The 19910-nt window shown below is 43.1% G+C and overlaps 1 protein-coding gene across 7 annotated transcripts in view; it reads left to right on the forward strand.

The window, feature by feature from the left end:
• DTNA (dystrobrevin alpha) overlaps positions 1-19910 on the forward strand; it is a 227432-nt gene that overhangs the window by 88832 nt on the left and 118690 nt on the right. The window contains exon 1 of one of the 7 annotated variants that reach the window (XM_063326813.1): positions 9885-10021. The exons of the other annotated variants lie outside the window; for them this stretch is intronic. The gene's annotated coding sequence lies outside the window, so the exon portion shown is untranslated. Of the gene's footprint in view, positions 1-9884; positions 10022-19910 lie in introns of those variants that run through there. 7 annotated transcript variants of the gene reach the window in all.

Consider the following 19910-nt stretch of genomic DNA (forward strand, 5'->3'; position numbering starts at 1 on the left):
CTTCCATTTCCTGCGCAACATTTCACACGTAAATGAGTCTAAATGAGAGAAGGGGTGGATATTATGAACGAGGTCCCAACTCACAAACTTGGACCTCTTTGGACATTGGTATGTGTAGTAATTAATCGTATGGCCAGATGAAGGGATTGAGATGTCCTGTTGCAGTGCCCTCAGTTGGACACTGGAGAGTGCTTCATGTACTGCACAGTGACAAAGTTCACTGAAACATGATCATTAGTTTACAACAGTTAACGATTTCAGATCACCTATGTCATTCTGTCTTCTTCCATCATTTCCTTTCATAAAGTATGTATAACTATGTACTTTACCATACTCTCAGCATTAACGTCAGGCCTGCTTTGGTTAAAGTCATGTAAAAACCAGCACTGTGGTTTACTTACTGTTAGTAATCACATTTTCCTTAAAGGTTTCTTTAGAAAGGCTTTTACATTCGTCACAGTGCTATTCCTCATACTTACCTTTCAGGCTAATTGTAGACATAAGCAGTTATACTTACACATTATTGTAATTGTTGCTGATGGTGCCCTATTTAGTTAATGTCCCTTCTTTCTGAGTAGTATTAGATTTGCTGAATCTGTCTATTTTTACTTTTGCTAAATTAAAAAAAAGACACATTAACATGCTTTCAAAGAGATTTAGGGAGAGGGAAAGCACTACATCCCACTGCATGAATTAAAAAAAAATGCAAATAGGCTCATAAATGAAAATTAAGAGTTGTTTTTATTTAATAGCTGCATCTCCGTCAATGCAAGATTTATTGGTTTCCAGTCCTCCCAAGGCTTATGAATGCACTTAATTGGACTCATTGGATTCAAAAACAGGGTTTCTTCCATTCTGCAGAGCAGGGGTGCAGGAGCTGGCTACGTTTCAGCACATCCCGTGAGCCTCACTGGTGTTCACATCACCAGCTTTGGCTTCTCCTGCGTGGGGGCATGGCGACCTCTGGCAGTGTCTCTGTTCAGAGATACCTGCTTTGCTGGATGTGAAGCTGGGCCTTTTAAAGAGGGAGATTGCATCTGTTTTGCCTGCTTGGAGTCAAGCAGGTGATGGAGACGTACTCTGCAAAATATGATGGGTTACATGGCAGAAGATTTAGGCTGGTACACATGGCCTTACATGTGCTTGGCTTGTCCGTGGCGCAGGTGGAGACTGTCTTGTGCCAGCACGAGCAGCAGAGTGGTGGAACAGGTAAGGCAACGTCCAGTCTGTGTTTCTCTAATGTCCGTGCCTGAGCGCGGGTCTTGATCCGCTCTGTAATGCTGGGAGCAATGAGGTCCTGCGAGCTCCGTAGTCAGTGGGGCTCTTCTCCCTGTGGTAAGGTCTGCAAAAGTAGTGAGGAGATGGAAGTATCTCAGACGTGTTACCGCCTCCTACTGAGCTTCCAAACTTATTAAAGCAAGTTGCTAAAAAGGACAGAAGATGGCTATTGGCAAAGCACTATGAGTACAAGCGTTTGGTGTAAGATAATAAAGCAGTATGTAAAATTGCAGCAAAATCTCACTCTTTTTCTCCCTTCAAAAATGTAGATGGGCCATGAAGTATAATCAAATATTAAAGTAAGAGTTAAAAATAGTTTCACTCGGTGCACTTCCCTCAATCTCTTGTACATGTTTTTATTTCAAGATTACTTTTATGCTATTACTAATTTCTCTCTCCTCTGCTATTATATTAAAAAGCCGTGCAAACAGAAGCACAAAGTGGTGTGCAAACCATAAAGCAAGCAAAAGAAATAAAAAATTATTTATTTATAGAATTGTTTTATTTGAAGTACATTTTCATGTACTTCAATTCAATGAAGTACATTGAATTACATGAAGATACTTTTTAAGTATCACGTAATAATAACATATTTGGAAGTCAGAGAGGTGATTTTTTTAAAAAAAAGGTTGATTATATCTTTTAAGATAATATTGTTCACCATCTGAGAGCAGAATGGACCTACACAATATTGTTCATATAAATACTGTGGTTCTTTATAGTAGAAGCGTCATCAAACAAAACCCTGTGCAGATTACTGTTGCTTGAGGGCAAAATAACTTCCATAGCATTCAGGATGCGTGCTGTTGCAGCCCCATAGCAGAGTACACATGCTGCCTGGCAGCACGGTAACATGGCAGCGAGCTTGAGAGGACATGCATAAAAGCAGATTGGTAGGAATTTGTTCTCGTTGCCATGGTGGTTTGGACACTGTTTACTTCACCTGTCAGCCGGGTCTGGTTCTTTCCCACTCTTCTGGAAACATGCAGCCCTAACCTGTAGCGAGGTTCAGCCCCAGATAGGTAGTCAGGTCCCAGTAGCACATGGACAAAAATTTTATTGTTTTTTTTTTAAATAAGGTTTCTGGCATTTGTGGCTGAGGAGGAGAAGTCCAGACAGTGAAGCGTGCGTTATCCATTCAGCGGTGCTCCACATAGCCTAAACCCCGCCTAAGCACACTGTCAGCCGACCGCTGGGGCTTTCAGCCCTGGTTAGCAGCAAGATCCTCACAGAGATGGGTGCTGCTCCCTCCCCGGTCCTGGCAGCTGCCAGGGAGGACAGTGCCACTGCTGCTTCCTCTGTCCCCAAGGCCTGGGACAGGTGGTGGAGCCGCTCCTCCTAGTAATGAGATTCCCAGCTCCTGCAGGTCGGTGGGAGGAAGGTCTGGGCGCAATCAGGGGTGGTCCCAGGGAATGGCCTCGCTGGTGGCCTCTTTGCCCCAGTCCCACTCTACCTGCCAGCCCCTAGAATTGTTCTCAAATACAGATGCTTAACTGTTGTAAAATTTGTGGCAGCTTAATGATTATCTCAGATAAGGGATGGGATGAACTCTCCACATCAGTTTCCCTTGTAGTTAGTGCCAAGCTGTGAATATAAAATGCCAGGTTCTGGTTATAAAAGCGCTCTAATATATATGGCACCCTTCCCTTGATATCCTTAAACTAAGTGCAACAAAATGGCCAGACATGCATATAATTTTTAGTTTTTCAACTACTAATGTCATGGTACTATTTTCAGTGACTTTGGTTTTATCATGGTGCTACTACTGCCAGTGAACTACTGTAGTTGAAAGGTTGTTGGCATATCCTTCATAATTTTGAAAACAAAATATCCTTGTCTCCCTCTGGCTAAGTGGTTAAATCACACTGCAGTGGCCCTACTTGATAATTTTCTCATGAAAGACTCAAATCCTAGGGTTAATTAAAGCATGGAATAACTATCTAGGGAGGCATATATAAATGCTAACAGGATTCCTACCACATAACTACAGAGGCAAACATCACCATGTATAGTTTATGCTAAGCTGAGGACAGAAAATCCTTAGATCTCTTACAAGGCAGAATTTTTATATTTTGTGACAGATATAGCAAAAAAACCAACCCCAAATGATAACAAAACCACACAAGATTTGATAATGTTGATACATAGATATATGCATAATAATCGCAGGGATTAAACATTCTGGGAGATTTTATAAAGCTTTATATTTACAGGAATTTTAATACCCATTCCTGCTAGAGGAACCTGGATCTAGGGTCAGAAAGCGAGGAAGACTGCTGTGTCCAACTGAAACTGGCGGGGGAACTGTAGCAACCAGAATTATCTACTGATAACGTAATCTGGCCAGTGCTGCAGGCCAGAATATTATGGAGAAGAACTGCATGATCCACAATGATAGGTAATTAGAAATATTGTTTGGCTTCTTGCCTAAAAGCCCCGGTTTCGAGAACATCCACTGGCACTCATTGTCCGCCCCCGGCACCGCTGCAGGCACCAACTCAGAGGGAAGGGTGCCACCTCCTGACTTCCATCCTCCTCCTCGGCTGGCCTCCATTTTCCCCCTGAGGTTTGTTTTTCTGTACTGGCTTGACTGTCTTTAGTTTATGCTGGTTAGCTGAGGTAAGGGGAAATAAATGGATGAAGTAACCTAGAGCTTTTGGCAGAAGCCCTCAGCGCTCTTCTGTCAGCATCTGTGTGGACCACTCCAGCATAAGGGGATTCTGCAGAGGGTCTCTCTATCCCTTAGGTCACCTGGATTTAGGTCTGCACTCTTGTAACTGATTTTATTCATTCTTGAAGAGGTTAGGGTTTGTCTACGCAAAGCAGAGCCTTAGGAGATGTACCAATACCATCTGCTTTAAGCATCCAGCTTGGATGCAATTCAGAGGACAGCATTAGGAGCAGCAAATCCCTGTAACTTCATTGTAGAGAGGCAGGTGTCTCTACGCAGGCAATTCAGGGGCAATTCAGGTCATTCATGTTAGATGCTTAAAATAGAAGATATGCAAATTCACGTCGTCTGCTCTCTTCACCTAGTTCATTGCTTACGTCTATTTATGTCTTGAATGTGATTTATCATCGCGCCGCCGAAAGAAACCTTGCACTCTTTTCAAATTGCCTGCCCAATGTAAAAAAAAAAATTACCAAAGCATCTAAAACAGATCGTGACTACGTGCCCGTTACAACACGTGTGCCCACGTGCCAACACGTGCACAGGCACACGCGTCGTGCCTAAGCTGCCTGGGAGGTGGTACATCAGGATTGCTGGGTACCAGCAACAGCCACGGTGTTTTCGGATGAGCAGCGAGAGGCCAGTGGTTGGGCTGATTTAGCCCAGATGGGTTTTGAGGCTGTTTGAGCTATTGCCTTTGTAGAAACATGTTAAAATATAAATGAAGAAATGTGTTTTGGATAAAGCCCTCTCTGCAGGAGTGCAGAAGTGACCATAGTGGTAGGGAACCTCATTGCTAATTTCTTTGTGGATGTTTTTTAAAAATGTGTCCTTTTGAGAACCGTTAGAAAAGGGCCTTTTCATCAAACGGCTCCCTGGGCCCTTGTGCTTGCGTGTTTGTTCCCATGCTTTGGAAGTGCTCGAGCTGTCACTGTGATGCATAGTCGTGGTCCGGTCTTCAAACATTTGTTCTCCCCCATGCTGTAGTGCTGCTTCATACGGCGATGGCTGGCCTTGTGTTCAGTGCCATAGTAACCGTTCCTTGGAAGGGCAGCAGGACGAGGCAAGGAACATGTCAAGCACTGGAGAGAGAATACACGAAGCCAGACCTGACAAACTCTTGACGTGGATGATAAATACTTGACAACGCTTGGTGGCGGACAGTGAGTTGTCCTTAATGAAAGGAGAAGTAAATAAGCAATTGAGAATAGGGAGCAAAAAATTATGAGTGGCTCACCGGTATTTAGCAAGGGATTGCACAGATTGGTGCCAAGTGAGCAGTCCTCTGTGGAAAAGGATGCTTGTGTTATCATGGGGAATCCAGGTCAAACCTCCCAGTGCCTATGGGTCATTCACCACCAGCACATTCGCCTTGGGGAAGAGGTAGGAAGGATAGGAAAGAGGCTGGAAATGGTGTATATCCATCTCTCTTTCTTTCTTCCTGCCTCTCTCCCTGTCTCTTCCCCTGACCGTCTATGTGGTTCTCCCCAGTCGCCCAGCAAGGCTGTAGGAGCCGGCTGAGAAACCATCAGGCTTCCCAGGGGCATCTGCAGAGGTGTGCCCAGGCAGGGTCACTGTCCTCGCTCTCTGCCACGGCACAGTTCCTCGTTTGGCTTGGCGTGAGTGCGTACCTGGGTGGCACGCCAGTCCCGCCGGCCACCCCAGCGGCTCATTGCTGGTATGTGAAAAGCAAGGCTGAGCCCAGTCTTCAGGGTGAAGAGCTTTTGTTCATTCTGACCTGCTTTGGTTATAGTGCTTCATTTTGCATTCAGAGTTTAATCACAACCAGGGGCACACACCAAGGGAGAAATCCCATTCAAATCATCAAAATAATTTTTCGGGGCATCGTGGGTTCTTGCAGCGTAGGGCTTGCCTGGGTTTTGGCTGACAGTGAGTTTTGGCTGGCTCTGGGATACATGGATCCTCAGGGAGGAGGGAGCAGGGGGAAGGAGGGGCTGTAAAGACTTCAGTTGTCACAGCCTTTTTTCAGCTATTAGGAGATGAAGGCTGCAGTTTCCTAACACAAATTCTCTGACCGCCTGCCTCAGTGCAAGGTCTCCCCCTATGCAAAACTGTCTGCTCGCTCCTGTCTCTGCATGCCACCTCCCCGGCACTGCCAGAACGAAATATTTGTGGTGCCGTGAAGCGGCTCAGCCACAAAGATGTTTCTGCGTTGTGTTTCCACCGCTCCAGCAAGAAGCATTATTCATTTGAGAAGGGCACCCAAGTCAGTTTGAGTCCAGACTGGCTCGTTAGTGCCAGGGCAGCTGCAGCCATGCCTCTGGCTGTCTCTGTCCTCCCATGCTCCAGCCTGCAGGCAGCTCATGGGTTCTCCAAAGGCATGCTGGACCCATGCTATTGGGGCTTGCAAGACCCAGATCTCTGACGAGCACCTGGTGGTGACATCCAGGCGGCTGTATGAGGACTTGCCTGGGTCCAGCACAGCAGAGCGGGAGCCAGAGCTGGCACAGCATCTTGCTGACCCCCTCGGGAGCCAGCTGGGTGCCCCTGTGCCGTGCCCACCAGCCCTGCCAGGACACGGAGGCTGGCTCAGCCGGGATGCAGCTTAATTAATAGTTCTGGCTCCTTGTGAAAGCAATTAAATGGGGGAAAAAAGAGTGAGTGCTGGCCTCTATATAGAGGAAAGCCTAAAACTGTGATCATCTGTGGCTCAGAAATCAGACAGCAAACAGACCCAAGCACAGGTGTTTGCTTTTAATATCTTGCAATGTCCTGGGGTCTGCAGCCTGACTTTTGGCCATTTGGGCAGCACTGTGGAGGCCTTTTCTACTCATCAACCTGAGCAGCTGCCCAGTGCCAGGGCAGGGGTGCTGGGAAGGCAGGAGGAAGGATGTCACACTGTTTGTCAGGCAAGTGGGGACAGCGAGAAGAGATGTGATTCCCTGTGCTGGTTCCTGCTCACCTTCAGAAGTGCTGGAGCAGTGCCGCTATGCCATCTCTTGTGCTCACACTGTGTTTTAGAGGGAGAGTCAAGTCTTGATGGCTGCTACAGGCCGATTTCCTCCAGAGGGAGTCAGTTCTCATAGGAGCCAGCCTTTACCTTTATTTTGCATGGCTTGAGTATTGTGTGAGAGGATTGGTTATCCCACAGCAGTAGGAAAAGAGCCCTCTAGAAGGCTCAGTAGCATTTCTGGTGAGAAAATATTTTGATGGAAAAGTGGCCATTCACCTTACAAGTCCAAATGGGCTTCATGCCATCTGTGTAAGGCAGCCCCTGGCCAACAGGTGTTTAAAGAACAGCAGAGTAACCTTCCTTTGAGTACATTTGACATTGGCTTGATCTCCTGTTGCATTTTCCAGGTAGTGTATTAACCGACTCTGTTCCAGAACAATAACTACACAGCAATGCTTCAAGCCATGCCTGACCCTTTCCATACAAAAGTTAAGTGCTACCTGGAAGCTGGTTCCCACCTTAGGAGCACGTTCCAGGTGCCTGCCTGTGTTACAGATGAGTTCAGGGCTGTTCCCTGTTACTGACAAGCACAATTTTTAAAACTGGCATGCTTTTCCTGCAGGTCCCCTGAAGTTCACTACAGACCTGTAGGAGTGAAGGAGAACTGAGTTTGGTGGGGGAACACAGCAGAAGAAAGCATATGAAATCATGAGTGACACAGGAGGCTGCTTTTAGCCTTGGGATACCAGAGCGGACATGAATTATTGAAATTATGGCTGTGTTAGTCTTTGTGTTGTCAGCCCTTCTATAAACAGTGAGCAGGTGCTGTGCGCCCGCAAGTCCTGTTGAGTGGGAAAGCCCTCTGGTCAGGGAGTGGGGAAGCTTCTGCTGGGGCTCCAGCCTGCAGCTTCAGCTGCATGACCCGGATCATTTGTTGGTTCAGACAGAGGGATATTGCTCTTCAAAAGCCTGTGTTTGTTTCTTTTAAAACAGGTGACATCCTTTACTAGTCCATTAATAGTCCATTAGGCTCCCTCAATATGTTTTCTTTTTTTCTTGTTTACTATATGCGCAATTAGAGTGAAGTCACTAAAAGTATACAAGACAGACAGTAACATTAATAGACGTGCGTGGAAGATTTGCTTTTCTTGCCTTTCAGCTTTTGGGGTTTTTTTTTTTACAATTTTTTATGTGTAAAGTACTTATCACAGACTTTGCAAACGACTATGTAACAACTGAAACTCAATCACATTATACAACTTCAGGATGTGCTTTATGGCCTATCTGTTCTCATGATAGTCAGTATTTGGGGAAGAAAATTCACCATGTGGTAACAATTAAGAGGATATATGTTGAGTAATTGTAGAAATTGTTCTGAGGAGAATCCTCTTGCACTGTGTTTTGTCCCTGTATACAGAATGCCAGAGAGAATTTTAAAAGTGAATAAACAAATAAACACCTACTTCAAGGCATAGTAAGGTAGCTCTTCCAGGAGCCTGCATTGCTGTTTTCCATCTTTGGGGGTCTCTTAGAACAGCTGCGGCTCTGAACATCTACTAAACTGGAGATCTGTGAACTCCAAAGCCAGCCTTCGCTGACTGTTGCAGTGAGGTACAGATTCCATGAACAGCTTTGGCAGGTCCTATGTGAAAATAAGGTAAAAATATTATGGATTAACTCAGGCAGAGTATGACTCTGCTCATAAAACAGTAAGAGAGAATTAATTAGTAGTTAGGATTTTAGTCTTATTTTTATTTTGGACTCTCTAACAGGTTAAGTTGAGATCCATGATAGCAGTAGCTGTTTTTTCTGCATCTTCCATCACATCACGTTCAGACAAATGGAAAACTGAGTAGAAAAGTTGACCTTTTAATGATATAGTTGCAGGACTACATTCTTACTTAAGACTCTCCTAGAGCGATAGTATCTTTCACACCTTGAACAGACTTTTTGTCTTGGAAATGAGAAGAGAAGCAGTTATTTTGACTGAAAATGCCTAGCAGGTTTTGGGGAAGGCTGGTTGCTGAGAAACCCATTAAAACCATTTCAGAAAAGCCTGGCAAACTTCGTATGGCACATATCAGGTTGCTGCCAGTTCAGTCCCTGCTCTTGAAGAAACTCCCTACAGGTGAAAGGCCTGACTCCGCTGCACGTTCAGTCTTCTTCTGTCTACTGAAACTGCTGGAGGAAGGCTATGGCCCTGGTTCACAGGAAGAATTTGTTCTCAAATTGCAAGACTGGGACCTTAGAGGTGATAATTCACGTATTCTAGTACACTTCCTAAGGCAGACTTTGAATGGTATTACTAAGATGTCTCAGCAGGGCAAGAATTCATCTGAAGCTGTAAAGCATCAATGTTTAACTCAAAAGGCTCTGCTATGGTTGGTACTCATGTTTAATGCAGTAGGGCAGTGTTAATAATGTTTATTCAGCATTTTCCAGATAAATACAATTCTGTTCCACAAGTAAACAATTTGTAAAAGTTTTTTTCCAGTTCAAGAGGGTGGGAGTTTGTGGCTGTTTTGTTTCTGAAGGTGTAAATTTGAATTTCACCTGTAGTAGCTCTGCAGCTGTACCATTACATTTCTGTCTGCCAAGCATGGTTAGGTGATTGCAATTCCTATGGAGATAGGGACCTAAATTTTGAAACCAGTGAATGACAGGAGCAGAAAAATAATCGTCAGCTGTTTAAGGGATCAGTGGTGATTTCATACTATTAACTCATTTCTTCTCTTAAAAATAAACCTCAGGTCCTGCAAAGCAAAATGTATAGTTTAGTTGTGTCATTCTTTTTAGACTTTGCCACAACTTAGCTCTCACAGGTGGCATGAGTCTCTCTGGATTAGATTTACTGCACAAGAAAACAGCCCTGACTTTTACCGGGTGGGTGGACAGGAAAAAAAAAACCAACTTTTTGTCAGTCTTTTGTGTTGCAGCAGCTGGATTCGTTGCTGCTATGGCAACATACCACATGATGAGGTGTATTAGATTGCTCTGCGCGGAGCACGAGGGGGAAAATGAGCACAGCTCCTTGCTGAAGGTAAAGGTTATGCTGGTGTTTCTGCCGGAGAGCTGGGGAAGGTCAAATGCTCCAGTTCCCAGCACATGTGCTCTGTGAAGAAGTAGGGGTGCGTGGCGGTGTTAAACTGCAGAACCAGGTAAGGTACAACTGCATCAATTAACCTGAGGTCTTACCCTCCTCGGTGTGGCAGCAAAACTTCCCAGAGAGTCTTTTAGTTTTTCCAAGTGGTCTTTTTTAAAGTTACTTTGCTAACGTGACAGTGTGAATACACCGATAGTGGTTAAAACTGTTAGACAGACTGTCTTACTGCAGAGAGACCAGTCTTACAGATTAGGAGGTGTCAAGTCAGTGCAAAAGTGTATGTAGATTTTTGCTGTTGCTCAAAGCTTTACTTTGAGGTGTTGAACAAGTTTTGGTTTTGTTACTATCTTCACAGTGGTCCAGAATATCTCTCTTCTCAGTCGGAATCTAGCGCTTTACCTACTTAGTGATTTTTATTATCAGTACTTTTTAACCATCTGATGTCTTTAGCATTTATTAACATTTCTTCCTCCCTCCCGATCAGCTGGGTTGTCTGGGTCTTTTTGGAAATGAATTTTCATATCATTTCCTCCTTCAGATTTTATGCTGCCTCCTTAAGTGTGGCGGTTTTGTTAACGCAGTTAAGCAAACTTCAGTGCACCTGTAAGGATGTGAAAGTGGAAACAGTGCCACAGGATATTATGGTTTTTACCCTGATAACCATTCATCCGTATACAGGTAAATAGGAATAGTTATTGTAAGCGTTGAATTTATCTGTTTGTTCAGACCCATATTAAACTTCAAAGAAAGATTTACTCTCCCATGCTCTCTATGCACTTTTTTATTTTGCTTTTACACATAATTAGGTTAAATGCAACAGGCTTTCAAGTAGCATCCATTAGGTGGAAGAAGACAGCAGTACTTTATAAAGGTGAAAAACTGAGGGACACAAACAGTAGTGGAGAGGATGGAGAGCAGGCCTGAAATTCAGGTTAGGTGGTTCAGTACTCTTCCTGCTTCCCATGAGGTGCTTCCAACATTTTGAATACTTCCTATTATCTGCAACTTAAAACATATTTCTACCTAACCACTGGCCTCCTGCTTGCTTCACCAAATGGTTGCTTTTCTCTTGTGACAGTCTAGAAGGTGGTTAAGAGCCTCAAACTTTTGCTTCATAGACGATTCTGCTTACACAGATAACAAAAGGCAGAGGCAGAAATCCAAGTGCTTTTTGTGCCACTTTAGGAAGAGTGGTGAGGTTAAAGACTCATATACTCCCTGGTTCTGTCAGAAGGCACAAGGCACATGGTATGGATGTCTGTGCAAAGCCAGCCCATAGGAAAGGCTCCAGCATGTTTTGTGGTAGACTGATATAAAATATAAGGAAAAAGTGGCCTGGCTCACTGCTTTTACATGGGGTGTAAGAAGGGTATGCAAATATGCAGTCCCTCCCCACTGCTCTTAAGTAAAAGATTTCAAGCAACCTCTCAGTTCCTCCAGATATATTTATATCCCGGGTGAGGCACTGTTTAAAAGCCCTCGTTGCCACTGTAGGCAAATGGGAAGCATTCCTGTGGAAGCTGAGGGCTGGTGTGAAGGTCAGCCTTTCCCCTCCACTCACCCTTTTTAGTGGTGAGAAGCGACACCCTGAGTTATGGTATAAGTTATGGTATAACTAATCCAAGTATAAGATATAGGCAACTTTTTGCCACAAGCAAAGAGCAAGTGTGCTTTATGTGACACTGTAGGAACTGCATGGTGGGAGCTCAGATTTAAATGAGGCTTCTCCGGCTGTCATGAGGTGACCTTAACAGAGGTGAAAAAAGCAGCAGCCGTCCTGCCCATAGGCTCCCAGGAGAGGATTTGTGAGATAAAGAAGTGTATAAATGACCAGCCTGTTTATGATCCCAGAACAAGACAGATTTGCAAGGAGTTGAGTTGTGATTCTTGAAAATGAGGATTTGGAAATCTTTGAAGGGGAAGAATAGCTGTACAAGGGAAAACTCAGGCAAAGTAGGACCATTATTTAGCTCGGATTCCACCAGTTCAAGCACAGCAAGGAAAATCCAGGTGAAATTATCAGAGCAATCAAAGAAGTTTAATCTATCTAGATTTAGGGACCTTGTTCAATTGGGTGAATGAGGAATCTAATTCAAACACCCAAGAGCTCTTTATCACTAATGCAGCACGTTCATTGTGGCCCAAAGCATAAGGCACCAGGGATGCAAGTGATTCATAGCATTGTATCACTAACCATCTAACTGACTGTCCCAGAGATGCACTAGGGGTGAATTTGTCCAGGGAATTCAAAAATTAAGGAATCTAGATAAAAGGAGACAAAATACCCCCCTAAAAAGTACTTCCCTCTCTGTGAGTTTCATTTGTCTTTGGAATCAGAGCTCTGGTGGTTTATTGCATTGAAAGCAGAAAAGGAAGTGACAGTCTTAGTTAGGGGCTTCATTCTTAAGCAACAACAACAAAACAAGATAGAAAAGGGTGTCTCGCTAGTCATCTTTGCTAGAGTAGCAAAAAGGTAAGAGATTATGGAAATATGGATATGGAAAATCATATTCTTGGTGAAGCCTGGTAAATAGAAGGAACATGAGCACTGTCAGCAAAAGGTAGTTTCCTTCACCAAAGGTTGTTCCTTTGCAAGGTATTCCTAGGATTATGTTAGCCTCCACAAATCTTCTTAAAGATGACAAACCTGGTCATGATTTGGTGATGAATAGCGTATTTTCAAGTATCACATTTTGTCCATTTTTAGGATCTGTGAGTAAATATGAACCTTCCCCCCTTGGACTTTTGTTCCACATACTTTCTGCTGGCTCATTAATCCCATTGAATCTTTTATAAAACCTTCAAAACAAAGGACAGTATCTTATATGTCTATAGACTGCACAATTTATTAATACCCAGTGCTAACTGAAACCTCTGAAAGGTGCACTAAACCAAATTATAATTCTTTATAACATATTGGTACCTCTTGTACATGAACCAGATGAGAAATTCATGGAAGACTGCTAAAATGTGCTACTGTACCATCAGAATAATTTCACTGCACAATATTACTATTCAGATTTTACCCAGCATTATAACTATAACTCACTGATAATGTCAGCAAATTTATAAGAGGTATCTCATCTGCCTACTCCTACAGATTAAAATCACACAATTTATTAACATAATAACTTTTTACTAGTTTTGAATTCATGGAAAACAGCGGAAAAAACAAACTGACTCCACTGGAAAGAAAAAAAATAATCCATTGGACTGACATGAGTGTGTGTCAGCCTCTGAGAAGAAAGAAATGTAAGAAATCTGGGATCTTGATTACTAGGAATCCAAACAGACACAAAATGTTAAGGCTACGTAATATGATGTGTGTATGCCTTGTATGCAAATAATAACGTAGGCAAAATTCCAATACGGAACAACTTGCAGTGACTAATAGATGTAGTAATATGTGCACCAGTAGGAGCAGGCCAGTCCCTCACTCAGCTGTCAGATGGCTGAGATATTTTTCTAGGGATAAATATGTACAATGATGGTTACAGTAGCAGATGCTAACTCTAGGAGCTTGGGCTCCGCATCCAAATGTTCATCTGGCTCAAAACAAAATGGGCAAAAGTGTTTCCAAAGGGAGAGCTAACATCTCCAGGGCCACATCTCAGACCGAGAGTGGGTGTATTGACAGCAGTCCACGTGCAGGAGCCATGCTCTCAGGACCAGTTATTTCCAAAAGGTCCAGCCACTTTAAGCATGCAAAATGGAGAATTAAAGAAATCTGTTCTCTTTGGAAGGAAGCCTGCTATGAAATCATCCCAGGAGAAGGTGATTCTGTTCTTCATAGAGCACGGGAGCTTGTGGCATCAGGATGTTTATCCTGGATGTCTGGAGGGTTAGCTACAATCAGTTCCCATTTCAGCTTTAAGGGTGTGCTGAAACAGGTCAAACACACACAACTTGTGGAAAATGAGGCTCTCACTCCTGGGCTGCCATGGCCACTAAGCAAGGAAGGGAGGCTTCTGTTTGAATGTCTCAGGGAGAGATGTAAAGCTGCTACCTGGCCACATTTGTCTGTGGTCAAACTTCCTATAATTCTTCCTTTGAGGAACTTGCCTTCAATATTGCCAAGTCCCAAGTGCTCACAGATCACGAGTCTGTGCTGCGGAACAGTCATGAGATGTTAGAGCTACCCTACTTTCTGGCTCATTGCATGTTCTTTTCTGCAGTCGTGAACCGTGGAGAACTTCTAAGTTCACTGCAGAGCAAAAGAATCTGTTCAGCCTCCTGTACTACAGTTTGTTAAGGGAAAAGTGCCAAATGCTGCAACACCCTGAGAAGAGATCCCCTTTTCCTGCTGGAGCAGTAGAGGTACAGCTAGAAGAAAAGCTCTCTGAGGTGGGCAATTTGGGCATACAGTGGAGAGACCCTAAAACTTAGAGGCTCATTTGGGAATATGTGCAGATGATTACTTCCAGTGAGGAATTAACTTCCTTTGAAAGAAGGTGAAAACAGCTTCTTTAACCAACAGCTCAGGACGTCTGGTGGCTCTTGGAGATGTTAGGTCTTTGAGTGGAAAGGGAGCATAGCTTCTTCCTACAGATTTGTCCCCCAGTAAACCTGTACTGAGATAGCCTCTGGCTCTGAACATCAAAGACTACAGCTCCTATCCAGATCCTGTCCTAAGGAAAGCTCCTCTCTGTGATTCTATTACCTCCTCCCTCAGCTTCAGGCTATACTAATTAATTAGTCTACAACAAGACTCCTTCTCCCTCCCTGCTCATCCCATGTAACCTAACCCTCATATACATGCTTTCGTGTCTGCATATACACACAGACATACTTTGAGTGAGTCGTGCGTGTCAACAGATACAAATTATTGAGTTTGGGTTGAATTACTTTGGTTTTCATGATTTCCAAAGAGAAAAATGGCTGAAGAAAAGACTAAATTCCACGAGCTTTTTTGTTAAAGATAAGTGACGTAAGAAGTGCTATCACATTGTGTCAAGGAGAGTAAAACAGGTGCAAACTGCAAGTCTCCCCGAAATTAATAGCCAGGTAGCCTATTAATTGTGCCAACAGTGAAGTAACCGTGTCTGCCTCTGAGGGTGACCATCCCACACTCACCGCCAGCTGCAACCAAACGCTGGACTGCGAGCAACTGGATTTGCAGGGCTGAGAGGCAAAGTGCCACGTACCTACTAACTGTAATTAAGAATGTTATTTCTCAGACATTTATGTCACGAGGTGAAGACTAAAAGCCTGTTAGCTGTCTTCAGTTACGGGTATTTTTGTGTGGAGCGCTGCTTAGAATGAAAAGTGGCAGATTAGACTTTCAAGCACCCTTTGACAACGGCAGTGAAGCTGAGGGTGCACCGAGGAATGCTAATACTGGAAAACTAGGAACATCTTGATTGTTAATTCTGCTGAAGTTAGCAGAGCAAAGCAGAAAAAAAAAAAGGTGGTTTTTTTTCCTTTTCATAACCCCTAGGCTTCATAAATGCATCACACTTCCTTATTGTCAGTTTGCTCGGGAAATCACTGCTGACATCTCACCTAAGAATTTATTATCATTCCAGTCAGGCTATCTTTCACTTATATTGAAGATCTCTTGGATTTTTACCAGCTTTAAATTATATTGAAAGTAGGCAGATGAACATTTAAATTAAAAGGTTAATTGAAACTGAAATATGGCACTGGCACAGTTAATTTGTTTCAGTTAAAATGTTTATTAGCTTAATCGAATATTTACAGAACCAAGGCAAAAAAAGTTGTGCATGTGTTTCCACACACACAAAAGTAAATGTACTTGTATTCAAAAGGTAAATAGCTACTGATAACCATTAAAACCAATAGTTTGTAAGAGTATATGTCCAAAAAATAGAACTTTTTTCTGTAGCCAAAGGCCAAATTTTTTATGGTTTCCTATCAGTCACCAGTTTCTTCTATGATTCTTTAGGATTTATGAGCACACTGAAGTCTTCAAAGGTGTCAAGAGAAAGAGCTTACGTTGTACAAATTCTTGGGCCAGGAAACACTGGTAAGGTCTTCTGCCTGACAGAAGATGACCAAATATATTCTCTTGTCTTTTTTGTGGACCTTTGGATACTGACCAGGAAGATCCTTGTGAGGAAGAGCTGTTAGAGAAATCTCTCTGCTTTTTATTTTCCCTAATTGGAGAGGGGTCAGGCTCTGTTGGTGACAGGAAAGGAAAACAGTGATTCATTCTGGCTTTCCTGGAAGAAAACAGATTTCATTTAGTTGGCTTTTCCTTGGTGCCTAATTTAACAGCCCAATCAAATGAAGATTTTTTTTTTCCTTTGAAAGAACTGTATTCCCAATCTAGGGGGCAAATTCAACAGCAATAGTAACATCAAAATTAAACTAATCAGATTATGTCTGTATGAACACAAATGGTTTTTCAGAGAGAGCAAGTGCTTGCAGTATGTTCCAAAATAAGGAGTAACACATTATTTGGAATATGTTTAAACATGAAAAATGTGCTTTAATGGGATTATTTTAAAGAAGTTTATGTTTGAAAACATCTAAGCTTAATAAAAATGATATTGTGTAATTTTCTATTCAAAGAAATGTTATGGCCCTAAATAGCAACACAAATGGATTATTTTTTTTTTTTTTATATCTACTAGATGGACTATTTTAAATTCTACTTTATCCCCTGTATTAGTTTTCTGACAGGATTTCCATCATCAGGCTTTAGGGAATACACTTAAGCGCTGAGGTCTTGAAACTATGGTAATTCTTAATCTTTAGCAAGTAACCAGTTAGACCTCATTGGCTTTGTGGCATTCAACCTGTCTTCAGATCTCACTAGGTATTTTGCCCATTATAGCATCTTCTTCAGTTATACAGATGGATATGCTGGGAGAGTATCTTACCAAAGACACCAGTGTGTGACAAGTGGGAAGGGCGCTTTTATCCCCCAACATGATTTTGTGAGTTTATGCATCTCAGCGGCACTGCGGGAGAGGGGAGAGTAGGTGGTCTTGGGCAGTGAGGTGGACACGAAGGTCAGGATGCCTCCTTTTTTCCATGGAAGGGTGGCTTCAGCTCTCTTCAAAGAGTATTATCCCACCCTATAACTAGCTGCGTCAGTTCTGAGCAACTTCAGAAGCCAACTTTTTCAAGGTGGCTTGAGAAACAAAGCCTAGTCCTTTGGCCTCTAATCAAAAGAGTCAAACTGTTTGATTTTGATGATCGTTTTTTTGGATGATGGTCACCCAGCAGGTACGAGGTGCCCAAATGCTTCTCTGGCGCATTGCTTCAAAGGGATGCGTTGTTCATGAGTAGATTGACCAAAAATACCTGGTTTTCAGGTTTTATTCCGTGAGCCTGTTGTGCTTGTTCCATGTTAGAAACTTAACTGTCGACCTCTGAAAACTCTGTGTGTGAAGGTACAATTCAGTGCCTTCAGTGGGCTTTGGAAATGCTTCCAACACCTTAGCGTGAAGGGCACTGCTAGGTACCCCTCAGCTTCCAGGCTGTATGTTCATTGCATTTCCCTTCTCCTCTGGTATTCTTACTGCCTTCCCCTGCCTGCCTTGCCACTGCCTTCTTTCCCATCTGTCCATCCTCACTGCCTATATGCACTTTTTTGCCTCTGTGGTTCTATTCCTTGGAGCAGACTCTCATTTTCTAATGGCCAGATGCTCTTCCTTCAAACCTGTCCTTTAACATTTATGCAAGGAATCTCTTTTTCTAGCTCTCATCACCAATAATCCTTGCACCTTTTCATTGCCTTAACTTGTTTCTCTATGTCTTGTCTGTGTCTGTCCTGGTTTTGGTGGCAAGTTTTTCCTGTGTTCACAAAGCGCTAGTTACCTGTATGATTCTTATTGAGTGTTGATTGTTACCAAGCATTGTGGCTGCAATTATGTTTACACTTGCCGATGTTATTCAGAGTTATTAATTGGACTTCACACACACTCTTTCATAGTGTTGCTTTGTGCCTGATAAAGCAACCTATTTGGTGTCCTACGTGTCTGATTGAAACAAGGCATTGCTAGAGCCCAGCACTTCCTTGTTCTCTGTTAGGGGAAAAGTACTGAAACCGAGGAGCTTTCCCTCGGCTAGACCTTTCCCATAATGAAGCCCATGTCATTCTTCTCCTGAAGAGAAGCTGTTCTCTGGAGAGGCTGTGAGCAAAGTGTGTGTCTTGATCCACCTGCAGTGGATGTTTATATGGCTGCCTTGTGTGCACTGCTGGGCTTCACCAGGTGGCCACTGGGCACCAAGTGAATTTTGAGCTGTCAGCCTCAGTGGCCTTCCATCCTGATATGGAACGTGACATCTGGAGGTGGTGGGGGCTGTGGCACCAGGTCTGGGCCCTTGTCTATAGGGCAGCCTCAGGAACACTGACAAAGGCTGGTAGGCGCATTCCCTAAAAATGCATAATACTTATTTCTGAAGTACCCCTATGTGCTCATATCCTAGAGACTGGGAAACTCCTTCCCTAACTGCTGAAATAATGTGAAATAGGGAAACAAGTCTGGTTTCTGCACCTTGAACACTGAACAATGATCTTTGGAAAGGAAAATCTGTGGGTGAATGAGAGAAGGTGATGGTGGGGGATCGTGAGCACAGAGACGGGGGACTACGTGCTTGCAAAAGAGGAAACCCATTACTGCTGCACCATGCATAAGGAGATGAAACCAGCTCCTGCTGTGCCGCCTTTTTCCTGTTGCTGCTGCACCTCACTGCTGAGTCTCCTTTTCAGAGTGATTTTATTACAGTGATATGTTAAATGCAGGAAAATGACGTAATCCTGAGCCATGATTAGAAACTGAAGAAGGAGGATGTTTTAAGCTAGCCATTAGTAGGGGGGGGTTCTCCCAATTGGCAATGTAAAAATCTGTAAATCACATAAATAATCTAAAGGACTAAAAGCAGAATGAAATAATTGTTCATTTTGGGTCAGGTTTGGTTTTTAAGAGCCTAAGCGTAATTATTGTGGCACAAGGGACCTTTTAATGATTTTAAAGCAAACAGAGCTGGCTGCAACAGTAAAACTTGTGCCTTGGAAGCAGCAAGCACGCTGGGCTGGGCGAAGTGGTGAGGCAGAGTCCCATGAGCTGGAGCATCACCAGCTTAGACTTGCGATGGGACTGGGTGGTTGCAGGCTTGGGTAAGTGTAACAGCCTTCCAGCTGTCAGGGGAAAAAAGATTATTCCCCTCCGTTTTCTTTAAATGCCTGAGTTTATGACAAATATACACTAAACCACCACTTTTTACAACAGAAGTAAGAGTTCTAAGTCAAAAGCTGAAAAAGAGGATCTTCCTTGCATGAAAAATTGTGACTCATCGCACTCAGCCTGTGTATGGCCAACAGTGAAGTGTGCTCTTCTTGGGGCTTTTTTTCCAGCTTGCTCTCTGCTGCCTCTCAGTTAAACAAGGGGCACATCTCAGCACATGTAACTGAGCTGCATGGAGAGAGAGCAGTGATTTAAAACTACTGAGTCTTTTTTTTGTAAGGCAAAGTATGCATCAGGTAGGTGCAGAAATAGATCTCGCAGTTTAGAAATAGGTTTTGAATAACAGAACATACGAGGCCCTTAAGTTTTGGGTGAAGTTCAAAGAAACCCTTCCAGAAAGCCAATTCAGAATCTAGCCAGGCCATTCTGGAGTTTAATCAGCAGTCCACCAGTGTGATTAGTTTTAGCTCAGAAAACATTCTTCAGTTTGGGGTGTGACTTGGCAATATAGAGAACAGCTACAGATCTGAAAATAGTGACACAAGAAGCAGAAAGTGCCTTTGCTCCCTTTTACTAAGCTCACATCTCTATTTTGAATTCTGACCAAAACCCAGGATAATACAAAGTTGTAAACAGAATAAGGACAATGTTGCAATGATCCCAACAGTTGTTTGGTTTTTTTTTAAGAAAAGAATTACATTTTCTGTTTACCCAAAATGTTCTGCCCTTGTCCATAAAACTAAAGTTTTATGTGTAAATGCTGATTTCTAATGGAAATAAAATACA

The sequence above is a fragment of the Chroicocephalus ridibundus genome, chromosome 2 (assembly GCF_963924245.1).
Source record: "Chroicocephalus ridibundus chromosome 2, bChrRid1.1, whole genome shotgun sequence".
Classification (NCBI taxonomy): Eukaryota; Metazoa; Chordata; class Aves; order Charadriiformes; family Laridae; genus Chroicocephalus; species Chroicocephalus ridibundus.